Below are 19,745 nucleotides of genomic sequence, written 5' to 3'. Positions count from 1 at the left end.
ATAATAAATATTATAAAGACTATCATCAAGAGAATTCAAGATATAGTTCTTACAGAGAAAATCACTATGCTTCCATGCCTCCACGGCAGACACATTCTGAATGTCACCATCCTCATTTAGGATAGGTTTTTCTTCAGAAAGATATTTAACCAACCCGAGAGTGGTTAAATAAAACAGCATCTTCTGCTGCCAACGTTTGAAATCAATCCCCTTGAACTTTTCTGGTTTCTCAGCATGGTTCGAGGATGAAGCATTGACACGAACTGTTTCAATGTTTGTTGCCATTTTCTCTCTCTCTTAACAAAGAAACAAAGTAAGTTAATATTTTAAGAACTAGAAAACTAATTATATTTAAATTGTCTTAAGATTGTTGAATTTCGTGTTTCTCTTTTAAGAGAATAGTTCTTAATCTTTCTGTTTCACAAAACAGAGTACACTTACTTTTGTTTATCTTTCTATCTGATAAATCAGAGAGAGAGAGTTATCTTCTAATAATTAAGATAACAACAGTGATAATAAAATGAGAAAAAATAAAAATCAAATGTAAAATATCCGAGTCGAGGATACCTCTGTCCTTAAGACAATTTACACCCTGTATATCAGTACCAACAGTAATGGTGTATGTCTCCCAGGATAAAACGGATTACCTATCAAAGTAAAGATGGTACCTCTTGTTATGATAGTCTGACGAACTTTGTAAGTAATATGAACTTCTGAACAATGATCTCTTAAACTCTAATGCTTGAAGATGAATGCCCAGGAAATGCTAAAAAAATTGATATCTTGTTTGCTGAATTCTCATGGTATTTATAGGGGTATTGGCACCACTTCGTATGGGTGCCTATAGACGAATGGATGTTTCCTTTGACTGTTGGGTTACAGATTTAATTTTGACCATCAGATCTCAACGGATCTATTTAGATACAGCGCCACAAACGCCTACCGTTAGATCCCCACGGATATATCAGATTTATTGATTAAATCTCAACCGTCGGATTAAATCTCTGGTCTTAAAATCGAATGGCTCCAATCGCTCCTAGCGACGATGCGCACGTGCGAAGTGCAAAGTGCGTGCGGGCGCCTCTAAAGCGCCCATTCGCCCACGCCGCGCGTGCGCGTGCGTGATGCGTGGTTTGCGTGGTGCAAACCACGCCAAGCATCCCATCATCCCAACCAATCTATTGTTAGTAACATAAGGAAAAGTCTATATAAGGAAGTAAAACTTTCCTTATTTTTCCAATACGGTACTAATACTAAAACTACACGTTTAGTTATCCGTATATTTTTCCCCAAGTAAATCAATGATAACTCATTCATATGAAATCGGATTTTGACAAACTTTATGTCTAAATTCAAGAGCTCGACGAGACGAATCCAATGGTCCATCCTGATCTTGATTTGGACAACGTTTGGTTGCCCAAATTGACCAAAAACAGATCCGGTTTCTACTCACAAAAGTGGATATTTATATTTAAATGCTACAAATTGTGACTAGAGCTCTATCACAATCCTCTTCAAGTTATCTTTTGCGTACACATTTGTTTTCGTGATAAAAAACCCCAAAACTTTACAATCTGATGGGGACTTGTAGAACATTTGAGAAGCAATAAGAGAAGTGTAAGTTTCACAATTTAAGAAACATAAGCACCCTTTGTCAATGTAAGAACTTCATTGCTAATTGGGTTAGCACCACTTAGCTTATGCACTGGTCAAATATACAACATTTAAGATGCAAACAAAATGAAGTAACCCCAACTTATCTTTCCACAAAAAAAATAACAATCTATCTGTAAATTTCTAGCTATTTCTGAAACCATGTTAAAGGCCATTGGGCCAATTTCTCCTTTATAATCGGTTTGGAGGAAAAATGTATAATTTTCCAAGATTCATCTTCCGACAATATTCTAATAATATGCACATGACGTAGGGTAGTGCGAATAATTGTTAGGTAATTATTAGAGGACATGGACCAAGCCCATGGTCAGGTTGGCCAAGCCTGACTCGGGGCTACAACTTGGCATGATCGATGGTCATCTAAAATCCATTATATGTATGATGTAAATTTATATAATAAATAATAATAAAATGTTACAATTATTTATTTTTCTTCGTCTATTCTTGTTATCAAATTATCCATTTCTAGACTATTCAACTCTAAAGATTTCTCATGGTATAAAGAGCCATAAATTTTTTTTGTATCAATCATGACTAGCGAATCTAGAGAAGTTAGTACTAAGACGACAATCAGCCCTCTGTATGAGCTCATCTTTCGGAATCACTCGCTAATATTGTTATTACTCCACCATTGAATGGAAGCAACTTTCCATCATGGCTCGTGTTATGAAGAAAGCTCTTAAAGCAACAGGTAAGTTGGTTTTGTTGATGGATCACTTCCACAACCCAATAATCCAATCGATTTTATTCAATGGGAGAAGTGTAATGCCTTGGTACATTCTTGGCTTACATACTCCATATCCGCTGAAATAAAGGATTCCCTTTACAACGATAATGCTTCCACTATATGGAATCATCTTAATGAGCATTTTTTTCAAACTAACGCGCTCGCAATATATCAAGTGAAGAGAACGATTACTAATTGTAAACAAGAAGGATTACCCATCTCCGATTACTTTACAAACCTTACTACACTTCAAGGAACACTCAACTCCTACATCAAAATCTCTTCATGCATACGTGTAAAAAGAGAGTCACATATTGAAGAGAGAATCAAGACCAATCCATGCAATTCCTCCAAGGTGTTAATGATAATTTCTCGGCTCTTCGGAGCCAAATTGTCAAAATGGAACCATTCCCTCCATTGACTATAATTCATAACCTTGCTAAACAAGAAGAGGCACAACAAATGCTAATCTTTGATTATCTTCGCATCATGAATCGACGACTTTAGAAGAACACCACCTCTACGTCAGGCTTTAGTGGATGGTTAGAATATTCTGAGGCCACCCCTTAGAAATCGAACTCACCACCGAACCGAGAGAAATTCTCAAGTGGCTCACTGGCCCAGACTTCAATGTTATCATTGCCATCAATTAGCATATCTTGTTAAGAATTGTTACTTCCTTCATGGATTTCCGAAGGGACATCCTCAATATCGTCAAAACAATTCCATCAACAATGACGACGTTAGAGCTTTTTCTATGACTAAAGAGCAACATAGCTTCCTTGTTAGTCTCATGAAGCAACATTATAATCAACATACCGACATGAATATGGATGATTCTACCCCTTATATCAACTCCATAGGTATGTCTCTTACTTTAAATTCATGTGTTGTAGATTCGAGCGCCGCAAAACATATTTCTGCCCATTTATCCTCTTTTAACTCATATAGATTGGCTCCATCAAATCTTTATGTACGTCTACCCCACGGGTTTAGATCCAAATTAATTCATATTGGATCTATATATTTTAATAAAGACTTAAATATCAAGGATGTATTCCATATCCCGTCTTTTAAATTTAATTTAATTTCGATTCTGAAATTACTACAAAGCTTCCATGCAATGTAAATTTTAATTCATCCTCTTGCGTCTTTTATCAAGGCGAGGAGAAGTCAAAGGTAATACGAGTGGTAGAATTCAAGATGAGCCTTACTTCCTTCACTTAGGAGATAGTTTCTTAAATTCCATTAATTTGATGTTTTTTTAAATTCTAGTCAGAATAGTTTTGATATTTGACGTTGGCGATTAGGCCATCCTTGTTTTGAGAGATTAAAATTTATTATGAATAAAATACCTTTTATCAAGTCTATTTCAAATTCAGAAACTCCATGTGATGTATGCCCCCAATCTAAATAACCTCGCTTATCTTTCCCACATAGTACATTTAGGTCTTCTAGACCCTTTTGTCAGTGTATATGAGTGATTGAAGGAGGTGATGTAAACAAAGTGTAATAAAAGAAGACAATAGAACTAATGGAGTGCCTATAGCATGAAGTAGCTAAGTAGGCAGTTAACAAAGTTAGTTAGAGAAAAGTTTGTTGTTAATTATAAACTTTTCTAACTAACCATGTTCTCTCACTAGATTAACAACTGGTTAGTCTATAAATAGGGAAAGCTTGTGTAATGCAACTTAGATGAATGGAATTGAGTTTTAAATCTATAATTCTCTCAATCTCTGCTATTTTGATATATCTCTGCTATTTTGACATGGTATCAGAGCTTGGAGAACACCTAATTCTTCATCTCTCTCTGCTCTTGTCACTGAAGTGATTGTATCCTCAGATCTGGTTTTCGATCTTCAATCTATTGGTTCTAAACTTGGTTTTTTTTCCGAAATCAAGTAAGTAAACTTTCTCTCTCAATCTTTTACTATCAATAATGGATTCATCTACACTTCTTCATCACCTAGTTTCAGTTCAAATACAAACATATCAATTTCAAATATCTCCAGTTTTATTTCTGAGAAATTAGATGGTGCCAATTATTTACTTTGGAAGGATCAACTAGAATCCATACTTTTGAGCACAGATCTCTTAGGTTATGTCGATGGTTCGATTCAAGCCCCAAAAAAGTTCATAGATGAGGCGAATCCAGAGGTTTTGAATCCTTTATACATCACCTGGAGAAAGGCAGACAGTTTTGTAAAATCCTGCTTGAAATTTACTTTCACAAGATCAATATCTTCAGATGTTCTAGGGTTAACTACAGCTAGGGAGATCTGGAAGTTCCTAGAGATGATGTACATTGAGGAATACGAAGCTAAGATCTCTACACTAAGAGATCAACTTCAAAACACAAAGAAAGGAGAATCATCAGTGAGTGAGTATTTGAGAAAGATTAAAACACTAGCAGATGCTCTAATGGCTGTTAATGATAAAATTTCTGAAAAAGAGTTGTGCAGAATAGCTTTAAAAGGTTTAGGTAAGGAGTATAGGCAGTTTGTGATTGCTACTCATCAAAGAGATTCGAGGATGACTTTTCCTGAACTAAGAACTCGACTCATACATCATGAACAATGGCTGAAAGCTCAAGATATAGAAGATACAATTGATTCAGCTTATTATGTTAAAAGAACTCCTTCAAGACAACAATATCAACAATACAACTTCAATCAAATGAATCCAAAAACATCAAAAACCTTTCAACCAAATCAACAGAGAAATTTCTCACATCATGAACAACACAGTTCAAATAGACAGCATTATAATAACCAAAGTGGTCAACATAGCCAAAATAGCAGACCAATACAGACCGGAGAGAAAGCAATTGACTTCGATTTCACAAGTATTCCTTGTGGTATATGCAGAAAATGGGGACATTCAGCTTCCAAATGTCGATTTAGATATGCACCAGATGAATCAAATAGATCTTATAACAGCAATAGCAATATAAACAACAACACTACAAATTTCTACTCAAATAGATGAGATAGCAATCAAGCTAAACCAAATTTTGCAGGTCTACACCTATATGAAGAAGGTGAGACCTCAAACATAAACAAAGATGACAAAATTAATGATGAAGAAGCTTATGATGCTCAGTTTGGCTATTTTCAAGAAGAGTCTGAGAATGAAGAGGCACACATGGTTACTGAAATGACTATAAAGCCAGCTCCTAAAGTTTGGCTGGAAGACACCTGAGCAACAAGCCATATGACAAATGATCAATCTTCGATACAAAAAAAAGGTCTCACATTGGTGCCGATTCAATAATGGTTGGGAGTGGAAATTGTATCCCCATTTCAGGCTCAGGTGATACTAAACTTATAACTCCTCTTCATAACTTTGATCTTAAGAATGTGCTTATTGTTCCAAATATCAAAAGAAATCTGTTATCTATCTCTAAGTTCACTAGAGATAATCAATGCTTGGTTCAGTTTTCACCATGGGTTTACAAAATCTTAGATATTTGGTCTGATCAAGTTTTAAATGAAGGTCTGGTTATTAATGACTTATATCCTATCAAGTTTGAAGTTGATATCTCTCATGAGGCCTATATGACTCAAGTTACTGCATCTTCAGCTACATGGCATAATAGATTGGGACATACCTCTGATTCTGTTTTGCACATACTCACTAGGAATAAGTCTATTCCTTTGGAGTTCAAACCACAAAGAGGTCTTTGTCATTATTGTCACTTGGCCAAGAGTAAGTGCCTTCCATTTTCTAATTCAGAAAGTTATACAGAAGCTCCATTATATCTTATTCACTCAGACATTTGGGGTCCAGCTCCCACTTCAACCAAGAATGGTGAAAGGTACTACATTTTGTTTCTTGACGATTATAGTAGATACCTTTGGATATATCCATTAAAGCGTAAATCAGACAGCTTACAATGTTTCAAACATTTCAAAGCTACCTCTGAAAACTTATTCTCTACCACCATCAAATATTTTCAAAGTGATGGTGCTTTAGAGTTGGCAAAAGGGGATTTTAAATCTTTTCTAGATCAGAGTGGTATTCTTTTCAGAAGCTCTTGCCCTTATACACCACAACAGAATGGTAGGGCTGAAAGAAGAAATAGGCAGATCACTGAAGTTGGGATCACATTGCTATTTCAATCTCATATACCTAAATCCTATTGGTTTGAGGCCTATTCCACTGTTGTTTTCATCATCAATAGGTTGCCTACAAAACTTCTTAAATGCAAATCACCCTATGAGCAACTTTTTTGCAAGGAGCCAGATTACTCTTTCTTGAAGATGTTTGGATGTCTATGTTATCCTCATCTAGCACACACAAGACCTGAAAAACTCAGTCCTGAGTCTTCTATGTGTGTCTTCTTGGGCTATAGTTCTAACCATAAAGGTTATAAGTGCCTTGACATGGAGAATGAGAAGATATATATCTCTAGAAGTGTTATATCTGATGAAGATGTTTTCCCATATTCATCTTCTTCTGTCCCAAATGCAGCTGCTTCTTCTTCCCAAAATCTTGTGTTATCTCATTCCATTGATTTTGGTATATCTCCTCTTACTACAACTTGTACAGAATCAACACCACAAGCTATTTCATCTCCATTATTATCAAATATGTCTCCTATAGCATCTGTTGCTTCCCCTATAAGGCCAACACATCCAATGAGAACAAGATTGAAAGATGGTATTGTTAAACCAAAGAGGCTACTAGATCAATATGTAAATTACAGCAGCTATCATCCCCTACCAAGAGCTTTTCTGACACTATTACAGCATATCCCAGAACCTAGCACTTACAAACAAGCTGCAGTAGATCCTAAGTGGTGCAAGGCTATGCTTGAAGAATATCAAGCCTTGATTAAGAATAACACATGGTCTTTAGTTTCGAGTACATCTTCAATGAATATTTTGGGATGTAAATGGGTCTTCAAAGTGAAATATAAGGCTGATGGTTCTGTGGAGAGGTATAAAGCAAGGCTGGTAGCTAAGGGTTTCCATCAAAAGGATGGTTTAGACTACACTGAGACATTTAGTCCTGTGGTTAAGGCTACTACTATAAGAATTGTGTTGAAATTGACAGTTTCCAACACTTGGGATATTTTACAACTTGATGTGTCTAATGCATTCCTTCATGGAATCTTAGAAGAGGAAGTTTTTATGTCACGACCAACTGGTTTTGTTGATGATACCTGCCCTTCATATGTGTGTAAACTCCACAAAAGCCTTTATGGTCTTAAACAAGCACCACGGGCCTGGTTTAACAGGTTTGGGTCTTTTCTTCTCACTTTGGGTTTTCAGAAAAGTGCTACTGATCACTCCTTGTTTATCAAGTACACTGCTTCTTCCATTCAAGTTATATTACTCTATGTTGATGATATTGTTCTCACTGGTAGCAATTCACATGATTTAAAGGTTTTAATCTCTACTCTTAAGTCTGAATTTGCTATGAAAGAGTTGGGATCATTGCATTTCTTTCTTGGTATTGAGGTCTCCAAAAATGAATCTTCTAAGCTGCTATTAACTCAGAAAAAGTATGCTTTGGAATTACTTCAGAAGGCTGATATGTTGGAATGCAAAACAAGTAATACTCCAGTTTCAGGGGGCAATAGAATCTCGAAAATGGATGGTACTGTGCTATTTGATCCAGCTCCTTATAGATGTCTTGTTGGGAGTCTTCAGTACCTTACTATGACAAGACCAGACATATCTTTTGCTATCAATTATGCAGCCCAATTCATGCAAACACCTAGGTCTTCTCATTTTCAACTAGTGAAGAAGATTCTAAGGTATGTAAAGGGAACAAGTGACTCTGGTGTAACCATTACCAAAGGAGATGTTTCTCAACTAGTGGGGTATTCCGACTCGGATTGGGCTGGGTGCCCTGATACTAGGAGATCCACCATTGGGTTTTGTGTTGTTCTTGGTCATTCACTTGTAGCTTGGGGGTCTAAGAAATAACCTACAGTGGCTAAGTCGTCTAACGAAGCAAAGTACAAGGCCCTCTCACTTGCTGCTGCCGAGTTACTTTGGATTTCTTACATTCTTCAGGAGCTGCATCATCCAATTTGTCCTCCAATGGTGATATATTGTGATAATTTAGGTGCCAAGAACATTGCTGCTAATCCGATTTGCCATGCCCGAACGAAACACATAGAAGTGGACTATCATTTTGTGCGAGAAAAGCTTCAAATCCGACACATTCCAACCTTGGAGCAGCCTGCTGATATTCTCACTAAAGGCCTTCCCAAGGCCCTTTTCATTCCATTACGAAGCAAGCTAATGACCCTCTCCCAAAGCTCTTCACTGGTTTCGGCTCCATTATCTTGAGGGGCATGTTAGTGTATATGAGTGATTGAAGGAGGTGATGTAGACAAAGTGTAATAAAAGAAGACAATAGAACTAATGGAGTGCCTATAGCATGAAGTAGCTAAGTAGGCAGTTAACAAAGTTAGTTAGAGAAAAGTTTGTTGTTAATTACAAACTTTTCTAACTAACCATTTTCTCTCACTAGATTAACAACTGGTTAGTCTATAAATAGGGAAAGCTTGTGTAATGGAACTTAGATGAATGGAATTGAGTTTTAACACTATAATTCTCTCAATCTCTGCTATTTTGATATATCTCTGCTATTTTGACACCTTTCAATTAGTACATGCGATTTATGGGGACCATTCTCAACCCCTTCTCACTCAGGATGTCGAAACTTCCTAACACTAGTTTATGGTTTTTCACGATGTACTTGGACTTTCTTAATGATGTCCAAATCCGACACATTTAGGTACATCGTTACTTTTAATAATTTAAAGATTACCCAACTCAATTCTAGGATTGAGGAACTTAATTCTGAAAATGGTCCAATTATATTTCCAACCATTTAAACTTTCAATTCCGATAATAGAACCGAATATCTTTCCCATAATCTTCAAAATTGGTTCAAATCAAAAGGCATCATCCATCAAAAGAGTTGCCCTTAAACAGCCCAACAAAATGGAGTTGTTGAACGCAAACATCGACATATCTTTGATGTAGCAAGAGATTTACGAATCCAAGCTCATCTTCCATTAGACTTTTGGGGTGAATCTGTTCTCACCACCGTCTATTTGATTAATTAACTCCCATCTCTGATTTTGAAGGTGTTTTCTCCTCATGAGATGTTAATAGGACCTGCACCATCTCTTCACCGCCTTCGAGTATTTGGTTGTCTTTGTTATTCACAAAATACTTCCATCAAAACAAAGATGGATCCACGTACAAAACCCGACATATTTGTGGGATATCCACATAATAAAAAAGGGTATCGAATATACGACATCTCTACGAAGAAGATCATCACATCTAGACATGTTGTATTTCATGAAACAATGTTTCTCATGAACTACTCTTCGCATCATCAACTCCACTATAATATTCTCTATGATGTGTTCATTAATTATACCTCTTTAAAGTTGCATTCAAATGCACCAAATAAATTTACAGGCTCGCTTATATTAGAAGGCCCATCTACTCAAGACAATCCTCTCTCATCTGAGGGAACTCCTTCTCTGGAAACCTCTTGTGGCATGTTCTCAATCTCACTCGACATTATTCCGACGTGGCTCTGATACTAACTGTCACGGGGTAAAAACTGGGCTTAAACTTTTCACCGTGCGGCACTTGTGTTAGCTTCTTTCTAAGCACAAGGTCAAGCCTTCACTCTAATATGCCTATGTAAGCTTTGACTAATAGGCAAGTTCTAACACTAAGAGTGCTCCAAGAAAGGCAAGCTCCAAGAATGCTCAAGACTATTACAAAAAACTTATGCTTGATTGATTATGAACTCAAAGTTTACAAGTGTGGGCACACTTCTCAAGTCACTCAAACTCTACACTCTATTGCTTGATTCCTAACTTGAATGCTTACAAATGAGGGGGTGATCCCATATTTATACTAGTTGCCTTACAAAATCGACGGTCACAATCGCACCACATGGCAACGATCTAACGGCTAGGAACAATGTAGAGAATTCTAAGGAAATCTCTTGATAACTCTTGGTTCCATAATATTCTAGAGAGTTCCATCTAAAATGTCTTCATCCATCTCTAGAAAGCTTCTTTAGGTTGGGCTTAGGTAGGTGTTGTCCGACCCCATAAGCTGTTGCATTTTGGGTCTCAAGTCGTGACATTCTCCCCCACTTATGTTGCAGACATCCTCGTCGCGAACTTGATTGCAGCCTCCGCAGCAACATGACTCTGCTCCCACGCTTTGTCCTTGGCCACTTTTATACTCCTTCAAGATTCGCCTCCACCTTTGCCTTTGACCCTACGTGCATCTTTGGTTTGTGATGCTCCTTCCGTCCTTTGTGCATCCTTGCCTTGCACATGTCCCGCATCTCGAGCTTTCCGACACTTAGGCTTTCTCTCTTCATATGTTGGCTCCTTACTAGTGCCCTCCAACGCACTAGTGTCTGGTTGGTCCTTTCCAACCTGCGTGCCACATAAAGTTGGCTTTGGCTTCTTATAAGCATGCCTCCTTTTCCCTTCACTTAGTTGAAGTGAGGAAACCAATCCGATTTTGCTTTCCTTAGTGCGCTCCACTGGCACCACAGATGGGGACTTCTCGTCTAGAACCTGCAAAATATTCAAGTGTGGTATCACGGTTGCCTTAGACACTTAAAGGAAGTCCAAACCCAAGACACCTTTGTGACCATCCATGTCCCCGACGTAGAAGTCTACCCCGGCAGCTCCACACTCCCATCCTGAGCGAAAATCACCTCGGTATTCCAGGCACGACCTCCGGTTCTGAGTTTATCGCCTTCATTGTCGACCTCCGGAGAAGAATTAGACACACCAATCCCGGTATTTCCATAAATCTCATCTAAAGAGGAACGCGAACAAGCCAACATTATCCGAAGGAAGTCGGGACCAGTTACAGACATAGGAAGGGGATAACAAGAAAGGTTCATAGACCTGGATGCACACACTATCATTCGACAACTAAGGAATTTGTTCTGAGTAGAATGTCGAGTGGAGAGATATTGAATCTCTAGCACTGTAATGGAAATACAACTTGAAATAGGACAGCATGTCCGTCCTCATGTTTTAGAAATGATTGACCTCTTTAAAGACATGGAATGGATGAGAGCTCCTATGGAAGCCTCTATGGCAACCGACATGATTTTGTTTTCTCTTCATGATGGTTTGGAAGAAGTAATATCAAACTTTGATAAAAAGTTTGGAAATGTTTCCTTGTAATGTATACTCACAATACTGGAAGTAGCTGAAAGTAAAATCAGGCCACCTAAGACTAAGGAAGAAATTTTTAGTGGTTAAAAGGGTGTCGATTCAGGATGCGGTCGGAGAAAGAGACGATCTGGAAAAAGAAGAGGCAAATGGGTTGCTAAGTCTAGAGATACCCTTACTAATAGCAATTGTTTCTATTGTGGTGATACGTCTCATTTGATGAGAAATTGTCTACAATACCCCATATGATTCTTAGAGGACCCACACAAAAGCTATAACGGAACCAGATTCTAAATATTAGCTGAGAGCCATATGATCAGAAGTGGGATTCTTGTTTGAAAATCAAGTTTAGAACTTGGTCCAATTGCTAAGTAGGATCATGCATGTAAAATACAATTAGATTTTCAAAGGAAAACAAACAAGGATGCAAACATCGAGATTTCCAGAAACTTATGAAGGACCAAGGTTATTCATCCATAGTAAAAGACTATGCATAAAATTCTTGTTCTTATCATAAAAATCCATAAAGATAAAACTAGTAAATGATGATCAACATCTGAGAGACTACTGACGCACATGACTAGTAAAGTAAGCAAAATTTCATTGAAGGTCGATGAAATAATGCCTACAAAGAGGAGACGGTATCTGACATTCAAAAGCAATTTAAAAGGTTTGAATTCCTAAAAGAATGAAGAGGAATCTTGTTTTACAAGAAGGCAAGTGGGAGTAACTAGAAGCAATTGGGGTTGTTTTCCGTCCTGTATGTATGGGACATACTAAGAAATTGAGAACAACATTTAGGATGTTGAAACAAGGAAGGAGCTGACACAATAAAGGACATCCGTTAAGGGTAAAATACATTTAGGCATCAAAGTCTATAACAATAGATAAAGTATATTATAAGACTCGTTCAAAAAAGTCTTGAAAAGATCTAATGAGAATTGCTCTGAGAGAGATATTCTACCCAACTCTCATATCACACATGAGAGATTCTACCCAACTCTCATAAAGTAGATAATAAGACACAATCAAAAAAGTCTTGAAGAGATCTAATGAGAATTGCTCTAAGAGAGAGATTCTACCCAACTCTCATATCACACATGAGAAAGATACTTGTGTTTTGCACATAAGATCGATCATGAAAGTCATGATCAATGTATACCCTGACATCTTGCATGCTTGGAGTATGAGATGTATCCACCCAAAATTTCAAAGTAGGGACTTTGGAATGTTATAAGAGAAATGCCTAAGACGCTGGGAGCATCTAGGAGAAAATCAGAGAAAGCAATAAAAGTTGAAGCAAGTTATAAAATGCAATCTTCCAAAAGGAAGGACAACCAGATGAAAAGAGTTTCAGGCTGAGAGTTGTTGCAAACTCTACTAAGTAAAGAAAATAATTAGAACTTAGGAAGTACAAATATTGTCAAAGAAACTGATGGAAATGTCCTTCGGTTAAATGATAATAAGTGATGTGACATGAAAATGCTTCATTTGAATCTCTTAACTCGGGTTAGTTAGTCCGGTTCGAGCGGTTACTCTGATGATTTGTTTGATTCTCTTTTCTCAGGTCTCATTTACGGAGTTCGATGCAAAAACATCGTGATAAAGACATACTTGAGGGGCATTTTGGTCATTTTAATGACAAGGGTATTCTGGTAAATATTAGTGTTCATGTGAAAGTAGAGTCCAATACGAATCTATCGGCGAAAGCGGAAGTGGAATCGGAGTCCGGATCAGGGAGACAGTCCAAGTCAAAGTTGAAGTCAAAATCATTTGACCAAGTCATTAAGTAAACACGTGGCAGCATTTGGGGTGGCATTGCAACTTAATTTCTCTACTGTGAAGCACCATACCTTTCTTATTTAATTGGGTCAAAACAATAACGTGTGGACAGCCAACATGCCAACCCACGATTGGTGGTAATTAAAGACTAGTATTTGTCTTCTTAATCTTATCATTTTCTTCTTATAACCAGGCAGGGATAAGAAATTAAAATAAAGAGGGAAGGAGAGGAGATTTTATGGAGATAATATTTCAGAATCAAGAAGGAAAGAGCAGATTCCGTTGATAAAAGGAAAGAGAGAATAGAAGGCAAGATTTGAAATTCTAGAGAGAGGAAATAAAGCTGCGTCAATGGCAGATTCGATTGAGATTTCTTGCTGTTAGAAATGGGAAGTTAGAGAGATGATTTGGTTCATAGCTGGAGATTGAGAAATCGAATCCTAGAGAGAGAAAGGGATTTGATTGATTTTATCTTCCACATAAAATAACAGTATAAAGAGCTGGGAATTGATACAACCACGGTAACTTTCTCTTTCCCTCATCTCTATCCTCTGAAAATCATAGAGAGAATGGAAAGAAGGATTCTACAGATATTCTTCTCTCTCTAGAAACAGAAATTTAAAGAGAAGATTGAAGAGGGAGAGCTGGAAATTTGGAGGATTCAATTATATTTTCTAGAGAGAGAGATCGAAGGAGATTCGGGAGATTGATGGGATTTCTCTGAATACAGAAACATTTAGAGAGAAATTGAAGCTGCTGTTATATAAAGGCCATAGAACAGGAGAGAATATCATCTTCTCTTTGGGAGAAACAGGGGCTGAACTAGAATTGAAATAGAGCTCTGTTCTTCATCTTCTCAAGAGCTTTAAAGAAATATTAGTGAGAGAGAGAAGAAGAAGAACAGAGAAACAAAACTTATTGTATCATCTTCTTTATTCTACATTTCATGTTTTCTAATTTCAGAAAAAGAAACAAAGAGTGTTTGTATATAGAGAGAGAGAGAGAGAGAGAGAGAGAGATAGAGTTTTATGAGTTGTTCTTCTTCCATATGCATTATAAACATCACAGAGGAATTATTCTTTCATATTATTTTTCTGTTAAAAGAAGTTTAAAGTTTGTGTGTGTGAGAGAGAGATAAAGAATATGTGTTTCTTTGAGTCTTTGTGAGAGGGACTTGATACGAACTCATCACACTCTATCACATACGTTAACATTGAGGAGCAACTGGCAGCATCATCATTTTTGTGATATTTCTCTTACTCTTCTTTTGATCTTAACTCATATAATGAAACTCTTTATGATCTCTTTAATGGACACGAATAGCTAAGTTTGTTTCTCTAGAGTGAAGATGAAGCTTTGAACATGAATAAATAGTTTAGTCGTTTTTTTTTCTTCTTGTCATGTTTGTAGTTAAGTGCTCATTATTATCTAACTATACCCATTCGATTTCATAGAATAATGATAGTAGCTTCATCGTTTATGCTTATAGCTTGATAGGTCATACTTAGAAGTAAGATTCTTTGATGATTTATGCTTGTAATTTGATAGGCGATAGTTGGGATATAATTATTTAGGACTTGAAATTGGGATAGTACATCTTGAATATGTTTGCTTATAATGTTATATGTTCCGATGTTTGGGTAATGTTATTTTTCTAAACGTTGAGTTATAAAGTTAGAGAATCATGTTAAGAGGAGATAAAATCAATTATGATACTTTAAGGTGGATTCTGAAACTCTAGGTTGTCCCCCATTTGAATTTCATTTGTATTGTTTCAGTATTCTTTTATCACCAAAATCACTTTTCAAAGAAAACCGATTTATTTTCAAGTCTTAGAATAGGTTTCACTTAGTCTCTGAGGAACGAACCGGTCTTACCGGAAAAATTACAACTTGACACCCGTGCACTTGCGGGTGTAGACCTATTAAGGAAACTTTCTAGGCCCATCAATAAGCAAAGTAATTGATGGACCAGATCCATAACAAAATTGTCACCTAAGAACAAATGTGTCGAGATATAATCTGAGACATTAGGATCATACTAGAATGACCTAGACTTGTAAGACTGAGTGCGTAAAAGAGTATACATGGGAGCTCATTTTTACAAATTCTAGTTACCTGAAATAAAATAGTTTATTTTGTCTTATAAATTTCGGTTTAGTGTTTAAAACGGCAATCTAAAGTAATGGAATGTTCCAAGTAGGATTATTAGATACGTGATCTAATAAATGAAACCCTACTAAGTGAACGTGAAACGATTTCATTATTTTGTCCCTAGTCCAGGTCATTAGAGTGGACAATAATGACTCATGAAGACTAGCATGAGAGATTGACAGATATCGTTGTTTCTTGGGCTATAAGAATATTGTGTATTCAAGTCAACTGTATGGGTGTATGGTACACTAGAAAACCACCAGTGAGAGCTTCCAAAAAAATATTTAACGTCGGAACTCTCATTGACAATTGGAAAGATTCCTCAAAACATGAGTGCACCACTCATCTTATGTAGGGAATGCCAAACTTTGGTCCCGTTAAACGTTGTGTCGTAAAAGGAGGTTATAAAGGCGAAGGTCGGGTAAGGCATGATAGACATGAAGCTAAGTGGGAGTATAAGAATGGAATATGTCCTCCTAACTAAAATTACGATTAGTATCTCAAGGACACTTGAGGCGTAACGACTGAAAATGCATGGGAGTGCTCAAATGGATTAATGGTTAATCATTTGTTTTGACAGTTGTTCTCCAGATCAAGAAAGTCTAAAAGGTGTGACGTATCAGATGAAATATGAAGTGACATGGGAATCGAGAATTGCACTTGTTCTAAGTACAAGTGGGAGACTGGAGGATATATCCTTTCGGTCTGAAGGAGATGTCCTTCCAAATGAGTGTCCTTCGACCAAGATGATAATGCGCTCAATTTGTCGAATAGGATTACGGTGACTTTAGACGAAAGATCTAGTCCGGTCTAATTAGGGATCGTAATGCTTAGCTAGAAGCCAACTACGATCGTCGAATCACTTCAATGACTCGCGGCTAAAATAGACCAGATCCTATAACGGGTTACACCAAAGAGTGGTGGCTTGAACTGGTGAATTGACTAGAGGGAACTTGGAAAATAATTGGATTAGATCCAACTTAAACAAGCCAAAAAGGTTCGGAAGAGGCCGGACAAAGATAGAAATAACTTGGCCCGAAAGAGAAGGCGTGGGACACGTTAAAGGGGTCGGCCATGTGATGGCCGGCTGGAGTTGTGGGCCGGTCAGACCAAGCCCCCTAATGGGCTGATCTGGCCGACCACATGTAAAGGGGAAACCCTAGATGGGAATTAGTTTCATCTAGGAATCCTAGTCAAAAAAGGTTTCCGACCTTATCTTTTTTGTGCTCCATATATAGTCCTAGTTTGAATATGATTCTAATTAGGGTTTCTCTATATAAGGACTAATTAGAAAACAAAAAACGTGTGGAATTTTCTCAAGAGAAAATCAATCTCTCAGACATCAAGTGGAGGGAGGGATTTTAGAGAAAAAGCTCTCATTTTATCTATCTAGTCAAGAAAAAGGAGTTCTTCATCTCAACAGTCAATAAGGTCCTAGTTGACTAAAGGAAGGGAGTTCAAGTCAACTTACTCGGTGTCTCAAGTAGAGGAGCTTCACTTTGAAGCTTTTTATCTTCCGAAAAGAAGTCGGAATCTGAGTTCGAGGAAAGCGAATAAGGTATTCTTCTTCCCATTCTAGTTCATCTTTAGTTCTTTCATATGATCCTGGAAACTAGTGTTAGACGTACTAGATGTCTGAGATTATTCTTACAACACTAGGTGACACCAAAACCCAACACCACCATCACCACACCATTTTTCTCGCTCATCTTTTCTCTTGTCCTCTCTATCTCTCCCTCAAACTCTCTTTGAGTTCCGGCAAAGATAAGGATTTTTTTGCTAGAATCCCTTTCACTAAGAGGGGGATTGAATCCTCATCTTAAATGAAGCAATTTTTTTCATGAAAAACATATATGCTTATTATTGGACAGAGGTCCTCGTAGATAAATAAATAGACTAGAGAAACTAATATGTGAAGATGGGGATGAAAATGATGAAAAAAAGTGGCAAAAGATTTGAAAAAGGACCGTTTGGGATGGTGGTAGTCTCATGAAGATGAAGGCAAGAGAAAAACATTGCGGTTATTGTGGTGGTAGCCGGAGGTGGTGATGAAGACAAAGATCTTGTGTATGTATTCGAAACGTGAGTTTACGAAAGTAAACATAATTTAAGTAAGTAAAAAATAACAATTTGGCGAATAAAATAACAAATTAATGTACATAAAATTTGCCATTGAAGATCTGTTAAAAGGTTTTGGAGTTTTCTTTTTTGGGGAAATGGTCTACAAGAGTCATCATTAGATAGCATTCATACATCATGAAGATACAATACAAAGATACATCAAGATTCACAAATAGAATAAGACTATAATAGAGATATCTCAAGATTCACAAATAGAATGAGACTATAATAGTCGGATTTGAGCCCTAAAGGCCATATACATCTGCCCTTAAAGGCCAACCTAAGAGATCTAAAGTCCAAGTAATCTAACTGTACTTTGTTTATACCCAAGTCAATAATTTCTGGATTTGCACTCTCATGGGATCGAACTTGGGACTTTCGTTTTGCGGAGTGAGTGTCCAACCACTACACTAATAGGTGGTGGATGAGTTTTGGAAGTTTGTATATAAAGTTTACCATTGAAGATTCCTAATTTAGAGATTTGGAAGTTATTGATGATTCCATTTCTTTAAACATACTAGAATAACAAATTTACTCTATAGACAGATATATAATGGTTATGTATATTTCTCTTAAAAAGATTTTGAAATGGCCACGATTTTAGGGAATAAATAAAAATCTCTGTCATAAAGACTTAATCAATAAACATTGACTTAGGAGGTATACTTTTTTTTAAGTCGAACAATTTACTTGACCAAACATTGCCCCTAATCTTCATCTTCTCTCATCCTCTCTCTCTCTTACTTACTATCTATCTCTCTCGATTCCTCGTTGTTGCTCTCTCAGTCATCATTCCTCACTGTTTTCTTCTCTTAAATTTGGTTCTTTCTAGGGTTTTTTATCGAGAGCTTAGTTTGGGTTAGGGTTTTTTCATTTCTACGTGAAATACGACTAGTTACGTGTTTAAGGGATTGGGATTTGCTTATTTTATCTAGTTCCAGGGTTTCGACGATTCTATCTAAAGGCGATTCGATTGAAATCAAAGATGTTTGGTGTCATAATCTAGAAAGTGAATTCAATTTGATTCGGCAAATTGTTGATGACTACCCTTATGTAGCGATGGATACTGAATTCCCAGTAATTGTTCTTCGTCCAATCGGGAATTTCAAATAAAGCTCAGAATGCCATTACCAAACCCTAAAACAGACGTTGATATGTTGAAGCCAATCCAATTATTGCTAACTTTTTCAGATGAAAAATGAGATCTGCCAACTTGTGGTTAAAAGAATATGAATAGGTTTTGTGTGTGGAAAACCAATAACCTCTCTTGTATATTTATATTGTTAATAGTTTACATAAATATGTAATTGACATAGATAGCTATACACAAGAGAGGAAAAAGAAAATACATAAGAGAGGAAAGAAAATACATAAGGTAGGTTATAGTATATACAATATATCGGAAAGAATCAAGTCCAATCTCATCCAAAATCTTTAGTCAATTATTTCCCGAATCTTATTATTATTACCATTAGGGAGATTTTATAGGGCCCCCTCATTTTTGTTAAAAGACCTCCCCTTAGTGATAATTTAGCAAGTAAAATGGTTCATGGGGAGGCCTTTTAACAAAATTTGGGAGGCCTTATAAAACTTCCCTTACCATTATTAGGGGTGTATTTGCAAATGATTAGATTGAATGGTTAAGAGAAAGTGGGATTGATATTGAGAAGAACAATGAAATGGGTAGTGATGTTTGTCAATTTGGTGAGCTTTTATTGTCATCTGGTATTGTTTTGAATGAATATGTGCTTTGGGTAACTTTTCACAGCCAGATAAGAGAAGGGAGGAATGGTACTTGTACGAGGTTGTGACGGTTAAAGTGATTCAGAAACTGAAGATCAGGGGCAATATTTGATCACGTTAATTTTTGAGTTAAAAATTATGCTTCCGAGAATATACACAAAAATGTGAATTCCTTAAGAAATTTATTTTCCATATGAAATCAATGAAAAAGTCATGCCTACATAAATAAAATCAATGTAAATAGACATGTAAACATGTAAGGAGGTATAATCCACATCTTTTAAAATATTGAAAAACAGAATAATAGAGAAGAAACTGCCCAAATTACAGAAATGACTTCATAAATCCA

General features: G+C 36.7%; 1 pseudogene; it reads left to right on the top strand.

Moving 5' to 3' along the window:
* The first annotated feature begins 11,411 nt into the window (after window positions 1–11,411).
* Window positions 11,412–19,464, top strand: LOC147557673 (putative CCR4-associated factor 1 homolog 7 pseudogene; annotated as a pseudogene).
* Window positions 19,465–19,745: the final 281 nt, after the last annotated feature.

The sequence above is a fragment of the Eschscholzia californica genome, unplaced genomic scaffold (genome assembly GCF_041429995.1).
Source record: "Eschscholzia californica isolate CP2 unplaced genomic scaffold, dmEscCali1.0.p SCAF_2, whole genome shotgun sequence".
NCBI lineage: Eukaryota > Viridiplantae > Streptophyta > Magnoliopsida > Ranunculales > Papaveraceae > Eschscholzia > Eschscholzia californica.
Note: the sequence above shows the minus strand (reverse complement) of the source record. Positions and strands in the feature narration are given on the sequence as shown.